The 26,944-nt window shown below is 36.2% G+C and overlaps 1 long non-coding RNA gene across 2 annotated transcripts in view; it reads right to left on the reverse strand.

Moving 5' to 3' along the window:
• The window catches only part of LOC129489270 (uncharacterized), a 63,003-nt gene extending 36,482 nt beyond the window's left edge, over window positions 1–26,521 (reverse strand). For both annotated transcript variants that reach the window (XR_008659946.2, XR_010113633.1), the window contains exon 1: window positions 26,441–26,521. This is a non-coding gene — a long non-coding RNA (uncharacterized lncRNA). The remainder of the gene's footprint in view (window positions 1–26,440) is intronic.
• Between the last annotated feature and the right edge of the window lie 423 nt (window positions 26,522–26,944).

Raw genomic sequence — 26,944 nt, forward strand, 5'->3', positions numbered from 1 at the left:
ACCTTGGTAATGAAATAAACCATACACCAAACCGCGGCAACACACAATTTATCTATGTAACAAACCTGCACAAGTACCCCCTAAACCTAAAATAAAAGTTGGAAAAAAGACCAACAAGGTGGATCTTATGCAGATGGTTCTAAATCAATTTCAGTAAATTAAAAACTTACTTTGTAACTTCAAGTATTGCAAAATATTTTAAAACTCTATTTAAATAGTCCCTGTTTTAAAATGCTTCTTGACTTATGATGGGGTTACATCCTGAGAAACCCATCATAAATTGAAAATATCATGAGTAGAAAATGCATTTAATATACCTAACCTATTGAATATAATAGCTTAGCTTAGCCTACATTACTATGCTTAGAACACTACATTAGCCCACAGATGGGCAAAATCATCTGGCAACACAGTACACCATAGGGTATTGGCGTTTACCCTCATGATTGCCTGGCTGAGTGGGAACTGTGGCTTGCTGTCTCTGCCCAACATCAAGAGACAGTATCGTACCACACATTCATAGCCGAATAAAACATCAAAATTCAAAATTCAAAGTCCAATTTCTACTGAATATGTATAGCTTTCACACCATTGTAAAGTAAAAGAATTGTAAGCCGAAACATCGTAAGTCAGGGACTGCCTGTATTTCAATATTTTTTAGGAGAATTAAGAGTAATACGATTTTCAATTATTATTTAGGTTTATAAGACAGTCCAGGAATTCACTGAAGTAAAAAAAAAAAAAAATCTCACTTTCCAGAGCTTGATTATACCATGGAGGCAAGAGTAAATGGCATTAAATCAATATCCTAATATATCAAGCAGCTTATAGAAGCAATGAACTGGATTACTGAGAACACTATGGAAGAATCTTAAAAACACACTGTTGAGTTAAAAAAAAAATGGAAATGGAAAAATACCTAACTAAAGCACAATGTCATTTAGGTAAAGAGAAGGGGATCATCACACATACAGACAAATAAAGATATCACTGTATTTTTTCGAAAACACATGCATATCTACAACATAATGGGTACATCTAAGATTTAAAAATATCTACAATATTAAAGGTACCACCAGCAGTGATTTGTTAAACGGTCTCATGCCGTTTGCCCACATGCTTCTTCCACGAAGCCTTGTCAAGTCCTGGCTCCATCTTGGAAACTGTCTGGCCTTCAATCCCAGGGGAACTTTGGCTGTTTTCTCTTGTCCCCACCTTCTGTCCTTGACCTGCATATTCACTTCTATTGATCATTTCATTCATTAATTAGATGTAAGATTAGCTATTGCACCACTCTGTTTAGCTGACGTGTATATCTTTGGAAAGTCTTCCAAGTAAAAGACAGTTCATATTACTTTTAATTTGTTATCTATGATATCAGCAATCATTTCTTCTAGAAGTTAGGCATCATGTCTTTGGTCAGGAAAGTGACTTTCTATGGTAACATGGTTTCTATAGGAAGATCAATTTAAACTATACCTTTCAAAGCATCTTTTCCTGAATACAAATTCTCATAAAAACAATGCATATCCATAGATTTTTGAGGGCTAAAAAATAAAGTTTATGTATATGTTATGTAAAGTTTATGTATTTGTTAATCTTTCTCTGCTTATTTTATCAGGATACAGACTGAGGATATTTATGAGGTTTCACATCATATGTCTATATTTTGCAAAGCATTTTTTATTAATAATGACTTAAGAATTCCCTGAATGTATTTTAGGAGTCAGTTGTATAAACAATTATATGCAAATAGTTTAGCTAAAATAACTTAATTATAAAAGAAAATTTTCCTATCTCAAAAGCAAAGAAATAACAGTCATGACAACATATATTATTTCTGTCATTCATTTACTATAATAGTCAAAAAGTAACAACACTTCAAATTCTTGCTATGCCAAGTTTTGATGAGATTACTCTATTTTTCTTGACAGAAGATGTATGAAAAATTCTTATTGAACTTATAGCTAAGTGAAAATCCAGAAAGAAAGCTGGATATGTCAGCCAATGAGAGTGACATCACTCATTGTGAACGTTCAAGTTTAGTAATAAATCCTCACTTCAGTGCACAAAATATTACTTACTGCAATGGGACTCAGTTCCTCAGCTTCCAGTTTAGGTCATACATGTGTAAGCTTCTTGCTAACATTTTAATTTAACATTAAGAAATGTCTTCCAGATGTTACTAAGAAAACGTAATGGTACAGAAAAATGAAAGCTTGAACAATAAATACATGCTTTGAGGAACAAATGGAAAACATAAATTTAAGAATACTTAGAATCTACAAAAAGATTGATTTCTCCATGCAGACAGATGCACAATAGGTTACCTTGCAAAACTGAGTTGCTTACTGGTGACCCCAGCCTCTATCATGCTATGATAACCCACTATGAGTCTATATCATTGCCTAGATATCAGTATAGTCTCTCACATAACAAAAAACGTTTGTCGATGATACCATCAAGACAGTTACATTTATCGAGTTCAAGTAAAATCTTATGAATAATATTTCAAAAATAAATATAATTTGTTTCCCCAGGAAATAGATGTGTCAGGTCTGCTATTTTGCTTATCCATTTCAGTTGATAAGCTTCAGAAACAAATTATGCTTTCATCAATACTTTCCTTAATTAACTCTCATACATATTGTCTGTGTATTCAGATGGACTCTGCAGTGCTATCCTGTAAATTGACCAAAGTGGACAATTGATTGAGACTCTCAGAAACAAGCTTCTTTGAGACAGAAGAATTTATAGACCAAAAAGTGAAAAAGGCCTAAAGTATTCCAGGCATTTTAGCACAGATTCAAATCAAAAGTTGGTAATCATTCCAAAAGAATTACTGGGATTCCTCAAGGAGTGTATTTTTGTACATACCTCCAGGGTTATTTATAGCCGTTACAGCTAAATTTCAATAAAGATTCATCTACCCCAGCTTTCTCTTTTTTTTTTTTTTCTTATTTGCTCTTTGTTCCTTTGTAATTCTTGCCACAAAATTTAACCTGTTCTTTTAAAGTTTAACAATAACATAGTTGGCCAGGCGCGGTGGCTCACGCTTGTAATCTCAGCACTTTGGGAGGCCGAGGCGGGCGGATCACGAGGTCAGGAGATCGAGACCATCCTGGCTAACACGGTGAAACCCCGTCTCTACTAAAAATACAAAAAAATTAGCCGGGTGTGGTGGCGGGCACCTGTAGTCCCAGCTACTCGGGGAGAATGGGAGAATGGCGTGAACCCGGGAGGCGGAGGTTGCCGTGAGCCGAGATCACACCACTGAACTCCAGCCTGGGTGACAGAGCGAGACTCCATCTCAAAACAAACAAACAAACAATAACATAGTCATCAACTCAAATATATATATCTTTTTAAATTTTATATATAATTATATATTATAATTATATATAAATATATATTGTATATAATTTTATATACTTTTTATATACTTTTTAAATATACTTTTATATGCTTTTTTATATACTTTTTAAAATTTTTAAAAATTTTTCTCCTCTATGACCTGAGAGCTACTATGGAAGATTCTCCTTCCGATTATGGTTGCCTGATCCTGTCCCTTTCTGTTCTCCTCTGACTTCTACAGCCATTTCTTCTCTGTCTTTTCTCTTGGCTTCTTTTCCTCAATATATGCATCTTCACCCCTATTCCTTTATCTCCTTCTTTTTTGTTATTGTTGTTCTTCTCCAGCTCTCTCTCACTAAAAAATATTTAGTGGCTTTAAATATTATTTCTCACCAGGTACGGTGGCTCACACCTGTGATCCCAGCACTTTGGGAGACTGAGGCAGGCAGATCACCTGAGTTCAGGAGTTCAAGACCAGCCTGGCAAACATGGTGAAACCCCATCTCTACTAAAAATACAAAAAATTAGGCGGACATGGTGGTAGGTACCTGTAATCCCAGCTACTGAGGAGGCTGAGGCAGGATAATCTCTTGAATCCAGGAAGTGGAGGTTGCAGTGAGCTGAGACAGCAACACTGCACACCAGCCTGGGCAACAAAAGTGAAACTCCGTCTCCAAAAAAAAAAAAACAAACAAAAAAAGTGATTTCTCTATGGCCCACCAGCAAGTCTACATCCATCACTTTACTCCTTCATTCTCATTTCTAATTACCTATTTGCTTAATCTGTTGTGAGACCATAACAGAATCTCAAAGGCCATATTCATAAAGTTGAATTTCCCAGATTCCTAGTTAAAATGAATTATCCTATTTAATTCCCTACTTCAGCTAATGGCTTGGGCGTTTTCTCTACGCATCCAAGCTTTCAACTTAAGAGTTTTTAGAATTTGATTTTCTTTTTTCTTTTTTTTTTGTCTCACTGTCACCCAGGCTGGAGTGCGATGGTGCAATTATAGCTCACTGCAGCCTCAAACTCCTGGGCTCAAGGGATACTACTGCCTCAGCCTCCCAAATAGCTGAGACCACAGGTGCACACTACAGTTTCTGGCTAAGTTTTTTATTTTGGGTAGAGATGGGGTTTCACTATGGTGCCCAGCTGGTCTCAAACTCCTGGGTTCAAGTTATCTTCCCATCTAAGCCTCCCAAAGTGTTGGGATTACAGGCTTGAGCCACGATATCCAGCATTTTCTTCTTCTTTTTTTTTTTTTTAAACTTCATAGACCTTGCCTCCATCAATATAGTCAGTTGGGAGGCCATGTTGATTTTCCCGCTGCAGCATTTAACATCTACCCCATGTACCCCATTTCACTGTTAACTGCCATCATTATTTCCTTCCCATTATACTATATTAGGTTTTGTCAACATTGGTATAAATAGTTCACTTTATTAGAGTATTCTCTATAAAACCTTTTCAAGTCTCTTCTTGATCTTGGCTTTTTCCTTTTGAACACAAAACTTAAACAGGTTAATCTACTCTTAATTTACAATATCTTAAAGATGATACAAAAACATTTAAATGGGCTGGGCACAGTGGCTCACACTTGTAATCCCAGCAACTCTGGAGGCTGGGGTTGGAGCATCGGGAGTTGAAGGCTACAGTGAGCTACATTCACAAACACTACTGTACTCCAGCCTCGGCAAAAGGATGAGACCCTCATCTCTAAAAAGAAAAAAAAAAAAACTTTAAAATGGAACTATGATTGTCATCAGAAACATCCTCACAGAAACACCCAGAATAATGTTTGACCAAATATATGAGCGCCCAATGGCCTCCTTCTCTCTTTCTCTTTCTTCTTTCTCTATGTATACATGTATGTATCTTAGTACTTAATCATACAAAACTGGAAGTAGTTTAGGGTTAAAAATAGCTTCATAGTATAAAAGCTTTCATCATGGTACAACTAACTTGAAAGACTTATCCCCCCACATTCAGTCTTTCATTCAGCCATTTAATCATCAAATATTTGTTGAGTACTTCCTATGTGTCAGGCACTGTTTTAGGCACTGGGAATATAATACTAAGCAAAACAGACAACCTGCTTGAACTAATTATCCTTATACTCTAGGGGTAGTGAGGGAGTAAACAAAATTAAGTAACATAAAGATTACCTACAACACTCTGTGTGCCACCATAGTTCAATATAGATAGGAGAGAGATAGGGTCCAAAATGACAAATGCCACAGGGCCTAGAGAGAAACTGATTTGTTAACAGCAGGAATCATATAGGCCACACACTGAATGAGAAAAACACTTTTTTAGTTTCAGCATTACACAGCATAACACAGTAGAACACAAGTTAAAGCAATAGCTACAGCTATAGAACAGAGCCTGTACTTCAGGTGCGAGCTTAGTGCAATTACAAAGTGAAAGACTGGTAGTCCTCACCTGCTAGTATGAAAGTTACCATCCTAGCACTGGCATTAAGAAATTATCACCTAGTGCAAGGCCACACTCTACTAGAATAACTTTTCCTTTGATCACACCTATTTGATAATTTCCCCAATTTTTTAGTGAGCATGCTAGTCAGGTTTCTCCAGAGAGACAGAACCAATAGAAAATATATAGATATATAGATGTATAGATATATGACTTAATTATAAGGAATTTGCTGATGCAGTTATGAAGGTTGACAAGTCCCAAGATCCGCAATCAGCAAGCTGGTGACCCAGGAGAGCCGATGGTGTAGTCCCAGGTTCAAGACCTAAAAAAAACTGAGGTCCCAGCTCAAAGGCTGTTGGGAGTTCCCCCTTACTCATAGAAGGGCCAACATTTTGTTCTAGTCACACCTTCAACTGATTAGATAATGCTGACTGACATTAGGGAGTGCAATCTGCTTTACTCAGTCCACCTGTTCGAATGCTAATCACATCCAGAAACATCCTCACAGAAACACCCAGAATAATGTTTGACCAAATATATGAGCGCCCAATGGCCTCCTTCTCTCTTTCTCTTTCTTCTTTCTCTATGTATACATGTATGTATCTATCTATCTAATATCTATCATTCTGACCAAAACTGTGGATTCAGACATTCTCAATTAATGCTATTGTCTTTGTAACCCATGTATTAATAGAACACCTTATCCCACTATTAATATTCAATAATGATACAAAGTAGACCACAGCCTGCAATTGTCCAGGATGAGTAGCAGAGGTAAACTCTGTCTCCTATATTGACCTTCAAGGCTGCTTTTCTTGCTAATTGATACATTTTCTTATATATCATTTTGTTAGCGTTGGCAGAGATCAGCGTTACCCCGAGTTACCGGCAGCATATCCATGCAGGTCCACAGCAACTTCAATTCTTGCCTCTTCAGAAGAAAGAATTCGACTGAGTGGCATAAAGCAGAAAAAAAGACTGAGGCAACTTTCAGAGCAGGAGTGAAAGTTTATTAAAAAGTTTTAGAAAAGTAAGGAAAGGAAAGAAAAGAAGGAAAGTACAACTTGGAAGAGGGTCAAGCGGGCAACTTGAGAAACCAAGTGACTTGGGGTTTTATATGTTGGCCTACTTCTGGGATCTTGCCTTACTTCTCCCGACTCCTGAGACCTTATTGGGTGGCTGCTGATCAGTTTCAGGTGTTTTCTATCTATCAGGAGACTGCCTTTCCCTGGTGCTGGCTACAACCAATTATTACTTTAGAGAAATGGTTAACAACTGCCTGACCATCACCTGATGGTCAACACTCCTGGTGTGTGTTGCTGGGGAACCCTCTCCTGCCCTGCTCATACCTGACTAGCTACCTACTCTAACAATTTTATTTATTCCTTAAACCACTTTTTGAAAACAGAACTCAACCCCTTTTAAACTAACCCATACCATGCTGCTTGCTAGATTAGTCTTTCTAAAGTACCATCCCACCTTATCATTCTGTGTACAAAGGCCTTTCATTTTTCTCAACTGGTTTCAGCATAGTCTACATTATATAAGTTATATTATATAACCTACTGCAAAACCTTGATGTATACTATTAACTAGTCAGGGTGACGTACTTGCTGTCCTCATTCATATATGGCTCATTCTATTCCCGTTTTCTATGACATAACTCTCAATCCCCAAATTTTACTCACTCAAAATCCTTCCTACTCTTAGGACTTAATTAAAGTGTTATTTCTTCCATGAAATATCATGAATTGTTCCCTATACAAAATGATCTTACTTTAATAAAACAATTTCTCTATATTCTGCACATGCAGCAATCTCTCTTTGAATCAACCTCCTTATGTTGGAAACCCTAGTGTTAATCCCTGATAAATCCTCTTCCTTATCTGCACGCACTTCTTTGGTGAGTTTGTCCAACCTAATGGCCTTAAACATCTATTTGCAATGTCTCATAAAGTTGATTTATACTACCCAGTCTTCTCTTCTTTGTTCCAGACCTATGGTACCAACTGCATACTTGATATCTCCTCCAGAATGTTTAACAAACCTTTCAAACATAACCTGTCCAAAACTGAACTCCTGATCTTCCATCCACAAATGCTCTTTCCTCTCTCAAGTGATAATATCATCCTTGCAGTTACTCAGGCCAAAAACTTGCAGTAACCTTTTGTCTGCCTTTCTTTCCCTCACAAACCCTGTTCAATCCACCAGGAAATCTTTTTGACTCTATCTTCAAACTTTATGCAGAATCGAACTGCTTCTCAGAAATTCCACTACTATCACTTGGTTTTATCCACCATTATCCACTTGTGTGGATTTTTGCAACATCCTTCTAACTACTCGCTAAGATTCTATTCTTACCATTCATCATACAGTAGCCAATAGTCTGCAAAGGCCTACGTAATCTGTCATTCCCATTGCCTCTTTCACCTCGTGGTTTTCCCTTTCTGTCTGATTCACTCTACTCAAGCTGCACTTGTCTCCTTGATATTCCTCCCATACACCAAGCTAACTTCCATAATGGGCATTTCCAGTGACTAGTTTATCTGCCTGGAATGTCCTTCAAAATATCCTCATAGCTAATTTCCTCACCTCAAGTATTTTCATAAATGCCACCTTCTCTGTGAGGTCTATTCTGACCATCTATTTAAAAATGTATCTTTTTCTATCCTATACTCTTGATCAGCTCTATCTGTTTTATTTATTAACCATGGTATTAATGGCTTCCTAATATGCTATATAATTTACTTTTGGGTATTTTTTGCATCTCTCTCTACTAGAATATAAGATCTACAAGAGCAGGTATTTTGATGCATTTTGATCACAAATGTATTTCAAATTCCTACATTGGTGTTAAGTGAATTTTCCTTTTTTAAATTGATTTTATGCAACACACACTGTAGTACTGTTATTTGTGTATAGCTTATTTCCTTTCTCAGTTTTTGGACTCCATGAGGAGAATATCAGTGTCTGATTCATTTTTGTTAACCACATCTGCATTCACAGTATTCAGTATCTTGCTTTGCACACGAGAGGTAAGTCATAGTACAATTTTGGTACACAAAAATACAAATTCAAACAAATTAACTGTTTTTAAATGGTGTAAATTAATTTTGGGTGCATAACTATTTCAATGAAATGAAATAAAATTTTTCTATATACTTTCCACATTTAATAAGCAACTAAAACCAGGAAACTGGAATGATGTTGGGAAGTGAGACAGGGTCTCCTGTCTACATCTTTACAGAGCCAGATATTTCATCTCTGGTTATCTGCACATTTTTTTTTTTCATTTATGTCTGTCTCTCCACCCCTTCTCTTTGATCTCTAGTCCATCTCCATATAGTATTTCACTGCTTCTTCATATTTATGTAACAAAAGATGGCTATCCATAGCTTCCTATTTCAACTGTCCCTCAAATAACGCTTGACCCATTTCAGTTTTAGGGGCTTTGGCCTAGCTATAATGACAGCCATAAAAATTTAACCCGCCCATCAAATTTTATTCAAGTCTTTTTCTAACCATTTAAATGGCCCTCACTATAGGCCTAAATCTCCTACTTCAAAAAAATCCTGCCTAGTTCAGCAGACTGCCAATGGACATCCAAATTCATTCAAGCAATAAAAGGAATCTTGACTAGGTTGAAGGATTCATTCTAATTAAATCAATTCCTTTGTCCCATTCATCATTCATTCTCTTTAAATAGCTATGCCAATTTATTTTGCCTTGCTATAAGATTTATAACCTTGTGTTTGTAGTGGAAAAGAAATGGAAAGGCAAGGTGAAAAGAAAGTTTCAAGCTCAACAAAGAAAAAGTATTTTGCCCAGTTTTTGCTTATAGCAATGTAAAATCTTTAGACAAGATATCCTGAGTTATAATTTTTTTATCACTATGATCTAAATATTCTCCCTTTTTTCTCCCCAAAATGTTCATATTCTTGTTATTACCGCTGGTTGTCAAGAAGACACTAGATCATGGCTTTCTACAAAAAAAGCTGGGGAAAAAATACCCCACAACATTATTTAACAAAAATTACAACAGAATTTTAAGAAACGGATTTTGTCTTTTTGATATTCTTTTTCCTTTTCACTTACTTCTAAATGAAAAATAACAACCAGAGATACTAGCTGAGAAAGCATATGATGAATGTCACTGCTCATCGGGGTTTCACCTAGACCACTGTCTTCTTTCTCCAGTCTATCCCACACTGATAGAGTTTAAAAACACAAATTCTTTGACACTCTTCCCATTGTGATATGAGGTCCACAGCACCTCTCCTATAATCTGGGCAAGTTTATAACTGCTTTTACCACTAGAATATACTATGTGGCTTCCACAACTAGGTCATAAAAATATCTATGCAGGCTTTCACCTTCCTTACTGGTACACTTGCACTTGGAGCCCTAAACAACAGTGTAAAACTGCTGACCTGGGGTGGAGTCACGTAGATTCCCCCATCAACATTCCTAACTATGTCCATTCTTTTGCCGTCCACTCTACCTGCTAGAGATGTGAATAAAGAGATCATTTTTAAAGGATGTCCTCCAGTGCAAACTGTTTCAGCCTTCACCCCTTTAAATTGCCTCCAGTAATGGAGTTATTCCATGAGCATATTAAAATGATTATAGCTTTGGAGACCTGACTTGTGCGGTAGTTTGTTACACAGAAATAGATAACTGGCCCACATTTCAAAGCTTTAGTTGTTGCTTTTGATTCCTGAACGATGTCTTCATTAACAAAACATTGACAGCCAGTTATCATGTGTAAAGGATGTGATAAACTTTACAGTAAGCTGTTAATAGGTGATAAACCAATATAAGCCTCTGAGCCTCCAGCTTCCTCATTATTAAATCAGGAGTATGTGCTATATAGTCTCCTAGATTCTTTTCACTTTGCATCTTTGCAGGACTCATGAGATGTGCCTTCACTTAGAGAATAAAGCACAAGTGGTAGCACTCATGGGTGCATAATTTAATTTTCAAATATTTAGCTTAGAATCTCTCAAATATATCATTAGGTTGTCATTCTCATCAGTTTGCTCCGACATTAACTCTAGTCAAGAGACTGTCAATTCAACATTTTTTTTTAACGGGAGCAGTATACCTCTACATCTCTTCCCTAATTACTCTTAAATAAGATGTGTGATTTTTGATGAACCATCCAGGTACTTTCCTTCTCCACAATAATTCAGAGAAGCAGTTCTCTCAGGACCATATAATGCCATTAGTGTCTGTAATATTGGGCCAGAAGTATTTCTAGTTATTTCCTCTGGAAGGCAAATAAAAATGCCTGGGAAGTTTCCTAAGGATCAGATTTACCCAAGCAGTATTTTGTCCCAATGCATTCGTTCATTCATCACTAGAAATGGCATTTTATCGCCATTAATTCCTATATTAATTTTTATATTAAAGAAGATGCATTTCTGAATACTTCTAAAAATTTAACTTTAAAATAGATTTTGCTTTAAATAAAGGTGCTTCTTTTCCCCTCTTAAAAGTTAGTGCAGTGAAGAAATTACTCTAGTTTGCTAGGATATTTTTTTCTTTCTTAAATAAGTATTTCTAGTTATTTGTTCATTTAATTATTGTTACTACATAGCTAAAGATTTCTTTTCTTTTTCTTCAGATTTTAAAATCTCTCTTTCTTAGTAGTAGACCACTGACCCTTGGTGAAAGGAACAAAACCAGTGAATTTAGGTCATTAGCATCTGAATGGAAACAGATTGTGAGAGTTAACCAAGTTATACTACCCATTAAAGCTTAAAATCTGCTTTTCTGAAAATCCTGAGGTAACCCTCACACCACAGATTGCATGTGTTGTTCTTTTAAAAGTGGAGAATGACATTAAAATAACTATGAAATTATTTTTGAATGAGAACATATTGAAACTTATCATTATCCAACTCTGGTGCTTTGACTAAAATATAAAACACTTTTGCTGAAGCATTGAAGTTCTCATTAAGTAGCCCTAGCTTAGTCAAAGCACAATTGTTGACCTTCTGTGCTTAAGGCATGTGCTGTTCCATACAGATAGAGGCTTTTCTACCACACTCTTCTTGATGGTTCATAATGGAGTGGCATGTGCATATCAGGAGAAGAACAGACCTTAATTTGAAATATTAAGTAGCATACGCACATAAAAAGCCTTCATTAAAATATTAAAAGTTTTTTAAACCCATAAAAGCTAAGAGATGTGTTCCTATGAGAGGAAAATTCCAACCTCAGGCTCCCTCCATATCTTAATTTCTGACATTTGTTAATAAGAAAGTACATTAACTTAGAAAGTCATTTTATCCAGTAGCTGCTAAAGTGCTACTAGACTACCAGAGGATTAGTTCACACTTTACTTTTTGCAGAACACAACAGAGGAGTACAATATACAATCACTGTATCCCTGAAAGTGCCAAACTACAAACTCAAGGCTCATTTTGTCATTGTGCGCTAAATGGAGGATTGGTGGGGGGACTGTCCTCACTATAACAATTTTCCACCAAGATATTGATAGCCTCATCAAGGTTTTGATATTATAACTATGTCAATGAACAGTTAGATGCTCATATTTTCAACCAAAATTTGGGAAGCACTTACCATCAGAAAGTGCCTAAAACAGAACACTTTGGCTCTCCAATTTTGACTTTTTTTTTTTTTTTTTTTTTTTTGAGATGGAGTCTCGCTCTGTCACCCAGGCTGGAGTGCAGTGGTGTGATCTCGGTTCACTGCAACCTCCACCTCCTGGGTTCCAGCGATTCTCCTGACTTAGCCTCCTGAGTAGCTGGGACAACAGGTATGTGCCACGCCGTCCACCTAATTTTTCAGTAGAGATGGAGTTTCACCATATTGGCCAGGCTGGTCTTGAACTCCTGACCTTGTGATTTGCCCGCCTCGACCTCCCAAAGTCCTGGGTGTGAGCCACTGCAACTGGCTGACTTTTTAAAATATAAAACAACATATCTAAAGACTAATTTTTATATTAGCCATTAAATGAACTTAGTAATTTCTATATTTAAAAAGATGCATTTCTGAATACTTTTAAAAATTTAACTTTAAGGTAAATATTGCTTTAAACACAGGGTTTTTTCCCCCTCTTAAAAGTTAGCATCATGAAGAAATTACTCTCATTTGTTAAGTAACAGGTATCAAAAAAGTGGTCATATTTATATGTACCTAATCTTTAGATATTGTTATCTTAACAATTTAAAAGTCATATTACATCCTGAAATCCACCATAGTGCTTGAAAAGTACCTGAGACATAATTCAAGGGCTATTTGTTTAATATGTAAATTTGTAAAATGCTTTACTTCTGCTGAGTACACTTTGATAGTATCATGAGGATAAACATTGAGGGAATAGCAAGGATTGCTCCAGTAACAACTAGGCTAGGAGTGACTTCGTGGATTTACAAAAAGAAAGAAAAAGTTCACAAATTGGTAACAAAGTAATACGTGAAAATCAGTGTATTCGTTTTGCTAGAGCTGTCACAAAAAATACCACAGATGGGTGGCTTAAGGAACAGAAATTTATTTGGTTACAGTTTTGGAGAAGTGTAAGATCAAGGTATTATTCTGATGCCCCTCTCCTTGGCTTCCAGATGGCCACTCTCTCCCTGTGTCTTCACACATTCTTTCCTCTGTTCCTGCACAGGGTTTTGGTGTTTCCCTGAGTGTCTAAATTTCTTCTTTTTGTAAAGACAACAGTCAGATTGGATTAGGTCCCCCCTAAAGATCTCATTTTAATGCAATCACATCTCTAAGAACCTTATCTCCAATACAATCACTTCCTGAGATACTGGGAGTTAGAATTTCAACATATAAACTGGGGAGACACATTTCAGCCCATAACAACTAGTTTCTCATCTTCAAGGCCGCAGAAACCCACAGTGTTAAAAATGGAATTTTGAAAAAACTGAGGTATTATTTCTTTGGAAATATATCAGGAAGAGACATTGAGGTCTTTAGATATTCAGAAACTATAATAAATTTGCAAACAGTACAAGAAAATTGTGTAATCAATAAAAGTAGGCCTTGTATCAACTGCAAAAACAACAAATTAATGTCATGGTATTATACTATAAAAATAAAGGATCACTCTGCTGGAAAAAAAAGTTGTTTCACAACCTACTTGAGAGAAGAGAAGGGGAAGGTATGAAGTGAGCAATAACCAATTGCTATATATGGCTACATATGAAATCTCACTCCCAGAAGATAGATATGGGAGCTTGGGAGGAAAGGCAAAGTCAAATGCTAATTACTAGCCTAAGGCTTACCACCCCTTACAAACCAACAGGGCTTTCTTGCTGGACCCTAGTTTCTACTCCCTAGAATGACCATATGTTCCAATTTGCCAAGGACTATCCCAAGTTATATCTGTTGTTTCTCAGTCTTATGTCTGGTTAGCATGCCCTCTGACAATCAAAATTATCCTAGTTTGTATGATGTGATCATCTATCACTATGGCCCCTTCTCCCACAACATGTGTATAAACCCACACAAATAGCAAGTATTTGAGGTTCGGAAGACCTCGTCTCCCATCCTCAATAGATACCACCCTCTCCCCATACTTGCTCATCCAACCTCTTTACCTTTTGACCAGTGAAGAGGAGCTGAAAGATCTCAAGTTCTGTTTTATCTATCTTTGATGTATTAGTCTGTTCTCTGAGACTGGATAATTTATAAGAAAAGAGATTTAATTGGTTCATGGTTCTATAGGCTGTACAGAAAGCATAACACTGGCATCTGCTTCTGGGGAGGCCTCTGGAAGCTTACAATCATGGTGGAATGCAAAGAGGGAGCAGGCACATCACATGGCGAAAGCAGAAGCAGAAGCAGAAGAGAGAGAGATGGGAGAGGCACCACACACTTTTAAAGGACAAGATCTCTCAAGAGCTCACTCATGATTTTCAGGACAGCACCAAGGGGATGGTACTAAACCATTCATGAGAAATCCACCCCCATGATCCAATTGCCTCTCACCAGGCTCCCAACTCCAACACTGGGGATTACCTTTCACCATGAAATTTGGGTGGGGACACAGATCCTAGTCATAGCACTTGATAACACAACCTAGGTTCTGAAGAGAAAGATGAGTTCCTGTAATAGTTTGCAAATTCTCAGATTTAATCTCAACAGTCACCAAGGTATAATAGAAAGAGGTCTGGACCAGAAATAATATCAGAATTCTGGTCCCTACTTTGTTTTAGTCCTGAGACTTTGTATACATTATTTAAACTGTTCAAGCTTTACTTTCCTCATTCATATCAAAGGAATAGGGTGGATAGGGGAGCATGATATCCATCCTGCCTATTTCAGTGTCCTAAAGAATCAAATGAAATACTGGCTAAACACTTTTAAAATCCTTTAAGCATCATATGAATGATAGTTGTTATTATTCTTATAATCAGAAAGAGAAATAGACAGCATAATAATTAAATGTGTTTATTTAACGACCTTATCCACAACATTAGAAGTCCCCTCTAGGAGCCATATCTTCTCACTTCCAGACCACCCTTTTCTCATTATTGTACTTTCACCATGAGGATTCATATGAGTGAGGTGAAAGGAGAGAAGCTGAATTAAGAATAGTGTGTCTGAATATACTGCAGAATTAAGGACGAATGATTGAAAAACCTACAAGTTCAGAGAGGAGGAAAGGTAAAGTGAGATAAAACTGTAAAAGTACTTGATAAGCTTCCCAGTCAGGTCTTCAAGGGCACTGGGACATTTAAGTGATGTGTTAGTACCTGTGCTTTTTATATTTTGATTATAGGGAAAAGGAAGTTGGGGAATGAGAAGAGGGAGAATAATAAAAGAGAAAGGAAACTGTAAAAACAGCAATGAAAAGACATTTAGCCTTTGCTTTGCCCATTTTGACTTTTGTTAAAAGAAGACACAGAAAGCACAGCAAAATGAGAATCAAGATGTGGGACTATATTCATCAACATAGGCCTGGATGTATGAGAAATTACCTTGACTTATTTGATTTTAATGTGTTTATATGTTTCTTAAAGAAAAAAATATATAAAAGTATATGGCTTTGTCCCTAGAAAGACTGTTGCCTAATACTCAATCAGGTGAAAAAATAAAATAATACATGGTCAATCTGGAAAAAAAAAAAAAAGCACTTACCAACCTATATTCTAGCACAATACTCCCCAATTTTCACTAGCCATCCCATTGTCATCTTCTTTTTTATCTGTCATAAAATTCTCACCATTCCTATATCCACAATTTAGTGTGTATTTAGGCATATTAACCTGGAGATATATCTAATTATGGATATAATGTATGTGCTCCAGTTTCCAAAAAGTAATTTTATGCTTAGAGAGACCAAGGTCAAAGTGGTTGAAAAGACATGTGGTGTCAATCCTTGCAATCATTGCAAATCAGTTCAAAATGTTTCTTAAAAAAATACTCAAATCATAATTGCCCTTAAGTTTGAATAGGTACTGTGACACAGTCTATGCTCTTCTGACGGAAGGTTTTGTTTTGTTTTGTTTTAACAAAACTACCACATGGTCTGTATTGAATTGGTTTGCTACTTGATGTATTCAAAAACATTAAAATTTGGCAATGACTCTTCTCTTGATGATGACTCTTGGCTATGACTATGGCTAGTTGAGGGAAGAAGAGTAGAGAATTAAGATTGTTTGCAGAACGTGTGACACCCATAAGCCCATAATGAAGCAATTTCATCTTTTTTCTTATTGTATCAGTTTTCTGTTGCCATAATAATGCTATAAAACAACAGAAAGCCTCAATGGCCTACAGCAGTAAACATTTATTTAGCTCACAAGTCAAGTTGATGATTGAGGCTGAGTTCAGCCACATAGTTCTTCTAGTCTCAGGTGAGATCACCTGCATATCTGGGGCTCTGTGGTCTCAGCTTGGGGCCTCATACATCTGGACTGGCTGGGCGTTGGCTAGAGTAAATCTGCTCTGCTTCACTCAACTCTCTCCAGCAATCTATACTTGTATTCTCATGGCAAAAGCAGAGGAATGAAAGTTGAAAAAAAAAAGAATAAATAAGTAAATGGTTTCGAGAAAAAAAGGAGAAAGCAGAACTGTCACTGTATATTTCTCCCTATCCACACCGAACTCTATTCCAGCTGCCTAAATGTTTCTCAGGTTTCTCGACTCAACGTTTTTATCACTGATTTCCTCATTCTTCACCACATCATTACCAATATATTATTCTCCTGTATTCTTTACTCTCTATACTCTAAAATTTATTCTCTATATCCTATAACTGATGTTTTCAAACCTTCTCATGCATTATACCTGCTAACTTCCCATTGACCAAACCAAATTACGTGGTTAAGGTAGAATCCAGGGAGCAGAGAAATAAACCCCACCTTTTAACGAGAGTAACTGCAAAGCCACAGGGCAAAGAGATCCCTTTGTAAGGAGGGATGAGGAATTTGGGCTATCTCTGCAGTTTATGGTAGATTCTTAGATAAAAAACTTCTCTGGGCTTTAGGGACATCTCTACATGGTTTCATTGGAATATCTATATGTATTCAGTTCCCAGTCATCTTCCCTGGGCCACCTCCCCACCCACCCTGAACTCTATTTCAGCTGCCTATGTGTTTCTCAGGTTTCTTAACATTTTCATCACCCTTTATCACATTGTTACCAATATATATTTCCTTCTGTGTTCTTTATTCCCTCTATTCTATAACTGATTCCATCATGTGCCAGGTCAAATGAACCAGAAAAATAGGAAGCTATCTTCCTGCCTACCCTCTCTTTACATTTTCCAATGGTATCATGTCCCATGGCTGCTACCTCTGTAATATTTGTTTATTTATTTTTCTTTTCTATTCCCACTGTCACAATATTGATTCTTGCTTTACCTTTTATAACTACTGAAATATTTTACTTCTTTTTCTATTCTATCCTGATCCAGAATAACCTTTCTAAAATGAATATTGTCATGGGATATCCTAGCCTACCATCTTCAATGGTGCCCCATTGCCAGTAGGACATAGAATGTAAGGACCTTCATGATTTAGCTCCTTCTTACAGTACCCCTAATTTATGGTAATACTAATCTGGAATAATTTAGTGTTGTTTTGACAAGCTTGGCTGATTCTACTTATATCTTATTTGATCCGAATGTCTCATATATATATACATATATATAATACACACACACACACACGCACACACACACACATAAACACACATACACGCAGAGGCACACACACAACTGGGGTAGGGAAATCAATAAAAACATAGACTTTGGAATAAGGAGGATCTGAATTTGAATCCTGGCTACATCACTAACTAGCTATTTAAATTTGGGCAAGTGAACTAAACTCTTTTAGCATAGTCCTTTGGTCTAAATGTTGATTTATGTATTCGTGTAAAAATGCACAATTGTAAAAATACACAAATACATAGGGTATGTATCTGTCAGGTCTCAGTTCAAAGACCATCATCTATCTGAAACTCTTTCTAAATGACTTAGAGTACCTTTCTCACTCTGTATTTTATGCCTCCACTGCATTCTGTGTAGACCTTTATCATAACAGCTGTAATGCATTAATGCACTTACTGCTTTACATCTGTCTTTGCTTTTTATAGACTATTCTCATATTATTAAGATGACTTCTTATTCATCTTTCTAACCCCAGAATCTAGCATGCAACAGATTTGTCTGAATAAACTCAGAGACAGGTGGTAGGAACAGTTTCCAGGTGAAAAGGAAACATTACACATGTACCCAGGATACATGTCATATATTCTCTTGATATTTAATAAAACAGACTGAAGAAAATAGACTAAGCTTGAATCTTCCTGTACTCTCTTAAAAAATATCCCAGGCAATTTGCCACTTACTGCTTTTCAATCAGTGATTACTTCCTAGAGCTCCCTCCAGATGTATAAAATGACTGGTAAGCCAGTCTTATAGAGCCTGCCAGAGTCAGCTCTCCAGATGGTACTATATGTGTCAATAATGAAAATATGCAAGTGTTAATGCTGTCCTTCATTTTCATATACCTGATGAGCCAAAAGAATGAGAGAATGTCAACTTTTACAATAGCTGGGCCAAGTGCTGGGACAAGAAGATTTTTGCCTTGGGGAGTACCAATCAATCATTAAAAATTTTATTGTACCTCAAGAGAGAACTCCTCAATGATATTCTTAACAATGAGGAATTACACATAAGAGAAGCTAAGAAATTTAAAATAAGACACAATATACATATTAAATGTATATTAATTTCAAAAACCTGTGCACATTCATTTAAATGGTACACATGTAGATACCATTCAGGGCCTCCAGGTAAGAGAAGCCAGACTCTAACCAAAGGAGAAGAAGGAAGATCTTGTGGCATCAGAATTTCACCTCCTTGAAGGTTCTTTTTCCCCCCTACTATGAAATAATAAACATATATTCAGTTATCATTTTTTACAGTCATAATATACCACCTGAGAATGCCTAACAATTAATTGCATAGTGGAGAGTTGACCATAACCCTGAGTTTCTTCCATATCCATTGTCTCCTGCTGGCCAGAAGTTGCCAGCTGGCCAGCAGAGTAAATGGTGTCTTCACTTGAATATTCTGAACTTAAAAGGTCATATTAAAATTGATAGTGACTATCCAAACCAATTAGAGAAGGATTAAATAGTGGAAGGATTTAAACAATTTGCAGAAATAAATAAGTAAGAGCCATGAGAAAGTGCATATCATGAATAAGAAGCCAGGAGGTAAAAATAGAAAAGCAAAAAGTAGCCACAAGTAAAAGCAGAGAAACAAGTGGAACAACAGAGTGATTCGTAAAGGGAGCAATGGGCATTTGCCTACAATGGGACAACTAAAAATCTATGGGGAGACACAAAGAACTCCTTGAGGGCTTGGGATTTGATTTCTGAAGCAGCATATTGTACTTTCCCTCTTCTCCTGTAAACCTACAATGAACTCCCATCATAAGTGGAAATCTAAACATGTTTATTTCTTATCACTTGGAAGTTACATAATAATGCAATGGGAAAGTGTAAAGAAAATGCATGTGTTTATGCTGAGCAGCATTTACAAGTCAATTTTTCTTTAGAATCTAACCAGGATAACAACTCAGAACTTTTAACCTTCAGAACCATATTAATCTGTTCCAAGTCTTTCATCCTACTGTTAATACGCTGTTAAGTATAACTTTTTCCCCATCATGAGTCAATAGTTTAAAACAGTACTTAGCTTAAGAGAAAAATGTCACTTAATAAGATAATATCATCTCTCTCAGGTACGTTAAAGTGCCCTCTTAGTTCATTAATGTAAATCAAAATAAGTACATTAAGCTACTAGTCATAAAAAAGTTCAAACCAAAGCACAAGTGAAAAAGATAATTCTCTAACATACTTTTCCCAACCAGTATTTGATCTGTAACTCTCAAGACTTCAACTGATTAGTATTGTCTGCCATAAAAACGCCCATGATGGAAGCCAAAATATTTTAAGAAATTCTTCTTTCACTTCTCCTAGATTAACTCTTATACAGGGTTGAAAAGATATCCCTTGACCACTAGCTATGGACAGAACCACTTCTGCCATATACAGTTTGTCAAAGTAGTCACAAAGCCTGCTCAGAGTCAAGGAACAGAGAAATAAACTCTACATCTTGATGACAGAGTGGCAACATCACATTGCAGAAGAGCACACAGGATGGGAGATCTCTGGTCATCTTTGGATAATATAATCTGTCAGCCTCCAAAGTTAAAATGTGAGCACAGATATATTTTACAAAATATATTCTGCATTTTTTCTATTTTTATAGTATTTTTCACAATACTTGGCATGCAGCGTATATTTTTACAAGTTTTATTTTTCAAGCAAGCTTTGAAATATTTCTAGTATGACCACACAGTATACAAAAAGTAGAGGTGCTATTTTTTTGGGGAGGCGGTTGTTAGATATAGACAAGAGGATGCTATCTATAAAATGTGGTTTAAATTTTCAACTGCAGTAAGGTTATTGTTTGCCTTATGTTTTCCTTGATGAAAGTGGCCAGGAAGACTTCCATTCTGAAAATTTCACCTTCTAAAAGCCTCATGTGGTGATTACTATTTCCATGATTACATAACTAGATTTGATCTCTGGGTGTGGACCATGCATATACTTAACCTGAGGTTGATTTGTCTCTCCTCTAAGGATGCATAAAAATTAGTTTTTAAAGGTTCTTATAAACTTTCATCAGCCAAGTTGCATTAAAGGAAAAAAGCAAAAAACAAACAAAAACAGCCTTCAATATTCTAGATAAAGAACCTCCTTTCGATTGTTGCCAAGGAGACCTCATCTCAAGCCCCCCTCTGTGCTTGACATGCATTGGCTCATATTCATCACTATTGACAGTCTCATATGTGTCACCGTCCAGTAAAAATCCTATCTGTTACTATTAATAAGCTACCCTTTGCCATATTGATTAGGTGCTTATCAAAGCTTTACAGACAACAACCTCCCTGCTTGTCTCAGAAGCCTCATGTTAGTCAGAATGGTACCCCTCTTTACTCCTTATCTTCACGACTTTAGGTACACACAGCTTTGACCTTAGCTATTTTCTTTGTACCTCTGTCTTAGCACTCAAATCAAGACATTTTCTTGAACCTTGTTAGAGTGTTAATTTTCAGACAACAACACTCTGCTCCTTGCATTCCATATCCAGCACTTTCCAAAAGTCGTTTGGGTATGGCTGTTCTGCCTAAACTACAGATGGTAGAAATGTCCCAGCCAACATAACATGCACACAATAAATTTTAAAAAGATGCACTCAAATATTCCATTTTCGACATGACCTAACTCCATTTCTTGATAACAATAACAATAGTTAAGTGAAACTGGCATAAAACTATCAGATCTAGTCCAGTAAATCAGCGGTATGACACACAAAGTAGATATTAGGAGGGAAAAGAGAAGCTTCTTCCAGCTTAGCTGTAAACCGTGCTCAAAGATTCAGATGCTGCTATAACTCCCTAGAGAGCCGATGGGTTGAGCCCACTAGGAATTTATTTCATTGACATGTCCACCTCGAAGCAGTTTATCCAAAAGAATGAGGCATGCAAGCACAATTTGAGAATGACATCAATTTAGAAAGAGGAGGCAATTATCAATAGGTGCTTTATGTGAGTTTCATGGCCTCACATTTGTATTCTAGGAAAATTGACTTCCAGAGAAAATAAAAGCTGTTTTCACCAAAATCTCCATGAGATATTGGGACCATGAAGTCCAACATGAAGTGGCTACTCTGGTTGCTTATATCTGGGACGTATGTATCCAAGCACACCACAAAGGTGGGAGAAAGGGCTTCTCTTCCCCTAAGCATAGAGCAGAATGGCCACATGGCGATTCCCCAGCTTCAACAATAACTTCAGTTTTGGTGCAGCGAAGCAGCTTCAGTTCAATAGAATATTGACATTACTCAGTTTCAGTGATTTTTATCCAGAGACTATGACAATATCAGCAGCCTTAGAGTTCCTTTGAAGGATTGTGTGGACGTTGATTATTTTAGCAGCATACAATACCTTTATGGACCAACAATGAGGGCAAAAAAGAAAATCTTAAAAGTTACACAGAGGTCCCAAAATAGTTGGTGGAACTTTGAGAGGGGCTACAGTTTCCACAGTAGAAATTAAGGAAGATACAGAAAACTATTGTTTGTCATTTTTAAGCTTAGTCCATATTGGTTTCTTCATATAAATATTTTTTTAAAAAAAAGATATGATTTAAGATGTAGAATTGAGAAAAGCCCCAGCAGAATATGGCAATGAATGTTAAACATTGGCTTCTCTAACCCTACAACTTTGCAGTCTCTTCCCTGCCTACCTTTTCATCTTTCCTTATTTTGTTTATACACATGAAGGATATTGGAATGATGGAGCCACTGACATATGCCTCTGCACAAAATAGATCCATTATATGCATATAAAAAAGAGAATGCATAAAAACAAACACCATGCTTAAAATTAGAAGAAAACATCTCAGTAGTACATTCAGTTAAAGTTGCTGTTCTTATTTAGGATGCTATTATAGCTTCTTTGCTAGAATGTTGATTTCTAGAATTGTTCGCTGCTAGCAACTCACCATAAAATTCAAGAAGTGTGTCATATAAGATCTCATCAAATATAACAGTTAATCGAATTCTTTTAATTCTCTGCATACATTTTCTCAAAATAACACATAGTATCCTTAAGAAAATGAGTTCTAAAATATTATCAAAGCAAAAATAACCTGTTTCTGATGGAAGCGTAAAGTCTCTAGCAAGTACCTTTCTAATTCATATAAACAGAGACAAATAGGTTAATTTTGTTTATTGTTTTATTTTTAACAGCTCTCAGCAGGATCTCATTTACACAATTTTTTTTTTTTTTTTACTATAACTCTCTTTTAAAAGGGTATTTTGTCAAGACAAAGAAACTTCCTGGCATAATTGGCATGAGCATGTTATGTGAAATTGAATTATGTTAGCCAGTATTTCTCTAATTACCATTTTTTCATGGGCATCCATTTTTCAACAATAATATTAGAAAAATAATTAATACCTTCAGGACAAGGACTTGAACTTTATGCAAATATAAATTAGAAAAGTCCAAATTATTTTTTAATGAGTTATATGTATTATGTCTCCCTATCTAGAGTTCATCTGGACCATGGCATTAAATAAGCTTAGAGTTAATTAAGTGTATTATAACTATTCCTGGCTTCTGCCATTATTAGTATGAATCTGCCGGCTCAGAGGTACTCAGCAAACATGAAAATACTTTATCAACACCCCTCTCCAAAACACCTTGAAATATTTCAGTTCTGTCTATACTCTTGGGATAATTCTAGAAGCTCAAACCTATTGAGCCCATTTTGAAATCCATTACTTTTCTATTTATATAAATATGAATTTCAGGAATAGAGGAGGCTTTCTTTGTAGATGTTGATTTATATTAATAAGAGCTGTAGCCAAACAATTGCTCTCAAGCACATGCACACATGAAGGTAGAATATCTCTGGCTGCAGAGATATTGGCTCAGGCAGCAGATTAAATGAATAGATTTGCTTCATATTTGAGTGTGCTAAATTGAATACAAGTCATAATAGAAAATCTCAACATGCAAATGAAATCAGAAGGGCTTTTCTAATTTTCAGGAAGTGAATGACAGAATCACCCTTTCAGTTTTAAAAAAAAAATCTTCAGACCACTCATTAATAGCTGATCACATTTTGGCACTAGCCAAACTAATTGAATTTAAACCTACTCAGAGGTTGTGTTAGTTAGAAGAGTGAACCCTGTTGGAGCAAGTCATTTTAAAATCCACCCAAAATTTGAAAGAACTATTACCTACATAAGATAATCCTATGGATGGAGAGGAGCAGTGCCATGAATATCAAGAGAAAAGCAATAGACATCCATCTTCTATTAGGAGCTCGGCAGGGAAAGGAAAAAAAGCAGTCAAGATGCATTTTCCATGGGGCTGGTTCAAATTCTATCATAAACCCTAAGGCCATATTTCAACAGCTGTGGCAAAATTTTTTATAGGAGAATGATTTGACATTTGAAGAGTTATCTTTCCAGTCTCTTCCATGTAATTCTGTGATGAAACAACAAACTCAGGCACCCTGGAGAGGGCCTGGAATATCAAAAAACCAATAGATTGTGGATTCAGACGAACCAGACTTTAAGTACAAGCATAGCCATTCACTACGTGAGTTGCCTTGGAAAATTAGTTAACTTTTCTCAGCCTTAGTTCTTTCTACAGAAAGAGAATTCATGACACAAACAGAGGCATCAAAGGTCATGTACCCAGCAAATATTTTGAAACACAATAGGCATTCAATAATTATTTGTTCATTCATCTCCTTTTCTTCAGCTATTATCTTCACCCTAATTTTTATGCTATTAGCTACTGTTCAAAAACTTCAGTTGCTTCATGCGATTTTGCCTTCAGTCTCGTATATTCTACTTTTATCTCAAGGTGTTGATGAGTTTGACCATATAATATATCTTTTGAGATACCTCAAGAACGTCTCTCCCCACAACCTCACTCCATTCTTCCTCTAGGGCTGGGGGAAGAACAGAACAATAGTCAAATGGAATTAATAAGAATAGACTATTGTAACAGAAGGTGGAATTTCTGTTGGGAGGAATAAAGGAATCATAACGACAGCTAGACCCAGGCAAACACACTCCTGTCTCTCATGAAATACTCTCCCCCTTGGAATTCCTTGTGGCTGATAGGTTTCTTTTCTTACTGGAAGAGAAACACCCACAACTCTGGAGGAAGAGTTCAGGAAAAAGGAACTAAGAGACAGGATAGTGAGGCCCACACATTATTTAGGGCAAGGTAGTCCTCATGATACATATGAAGTACCGGTTTGTTCTCTGGAGGGCTGGACACGTAAGCATTTCAGAGCCAAATCAGTAATTATTCTTTTTCTTTTTGTGAAATGATATCTGTGCACATGGGACTCAAGTTGAGATGGTCAAGGGGGGCTGCAACTGCTGTATGAGACAGGTAGAAATGTCAAAGGATTGATCCTGTCCACATGCTATCACTGCCCTTCTAATAGTTACGTGAATGTAGCCCAGCTTTCTTGAGTTACATACAAAAGTTTACGATACTATAAAATGCGATTTTATAACTTTACTAAACCATAAAGATTTAGTACCTCATAGAGAAATTTTGAACTTCTTTTCCAAAAATGAGTATAAAATATTTGTTCATATCATTTACAAGAACCTCTTAGGTTACACATTCAGGTAACTATTTATAGACACTAATTTTTTATGGACCAGTATGGTCAGCTACATAATAACCCCTCCAAATATTTATACCCTAATCTCTGGAATGTTTGGATGTTTTCTTACATGGCTAAAGGAATGTTGCAGATGTGATTTAATTAAGGATCTTGAGGAGGGGCAATTATCTTACCTTACATCATGGACCCTAAATGTAACCATCAGTGACATTAATTGGAGGAGACAGAGAGAGTTTATTACAGGAGATGATGTGAGGGTGCTGCTGATTTTGCAGATGAAAGAAGGGGTCCGGGGTTGAGGCATGCATCTCTAGAAATGGAAAAGGTAAGGGATCACATTTTCCCAGAGAACCTCCCTAAGGAATATGGACTTGCCGATACCTTCATTTTGTCCAAAGAGACCCACTTTGAGATTCTGGCCTCCAAATCTATAAAAGAATACATTTCTGTTTCAAGTGACTAAATCTGTGGTAACTTGTTACAGCAACGATGGGAAGCCAATAAAGTCAGAAATGTTCTAACCAAATAGCAACTGAAGATTAAATAATTTATAATTTGAGTATGTGAACAGAAACTAAAGCTTTTCCCAAAACCTCCAAACTTGATTAGGTGCTTTCACAGCATAGCATAATCCTCTTTCACTGCATCTCTCACATACAGTGAAACTTAATTATTTAGTTGTCTCTCTTCTCCAAAAACCAGAAAGTCCATGACAGCCTGGTTTCATATCTGCCTTGCTCATCTTTGTATCCCTAAAGTCGAGCAGAGTAGCTGACACATAGCAGCATCAATAAACATTTGTTGAAACAATGAATATGTGAATGAGAAAATGAGTGAATAAATAAATTGCTTAAGAATGGTGCCAAGCAAGGAGAAGCAAAACGAGGCAACACAGGCAAAAGAGAATTACCTTACACACGTAAATTGTTGTCAGTATAGGGAAGCAAGCCAATTGATTCAGGGGATTTTTTCATGCTCTTCTTGATCATCTTTTGCTAATTTTCAGGAAGCGAAGCACAAAAAGACAGCCAAATGAAATCAAAGTTTTGTATTATTTATAAACTTTTAAACAGACCTTAAATTATCATAAAATGTAAGCATTTATAGATGAGCGTAGGATCAAACATTTAAATATTTGAAAGCAATCTAATTCATTTTACAAATTGTATTTTAAATGCATTTCGTTGGAGTATATAATAGAAATAATATTATGATGCTGTCATATTGTGTTATTATATGGTCTAAACAATGATTCTTAGTAACAAATTACAAATATAGTACTTTTACCATTTTACACAAGCCAATAATCAATAGCGGAATTCAACATGGAATTTGTATCTTTATACTCCAAATGTTTTATGTACCCCAAATGGTTGTGTTTCCTGTCTCCTCACAGGAAAGACAAACAACATTCACTAA

Source organism: Symphalangus syndactylus, chromosome 9 (genome assembly GCF_028878055.3).
Source record: "Symphalangus syndactylus isolate Jambi chromosome 9, NHGRI_mSymSyn1-v2.1_pri, whole genome shotgun sequence".
In the NCBI taxonomy this organism is placed as follows: domain Eukaryota; kingdom Metazoa; phylum Chordata; class Mammalia; order Primates; family Hylobatidae; genus Symphalangus; species Symphalangus syndactylus.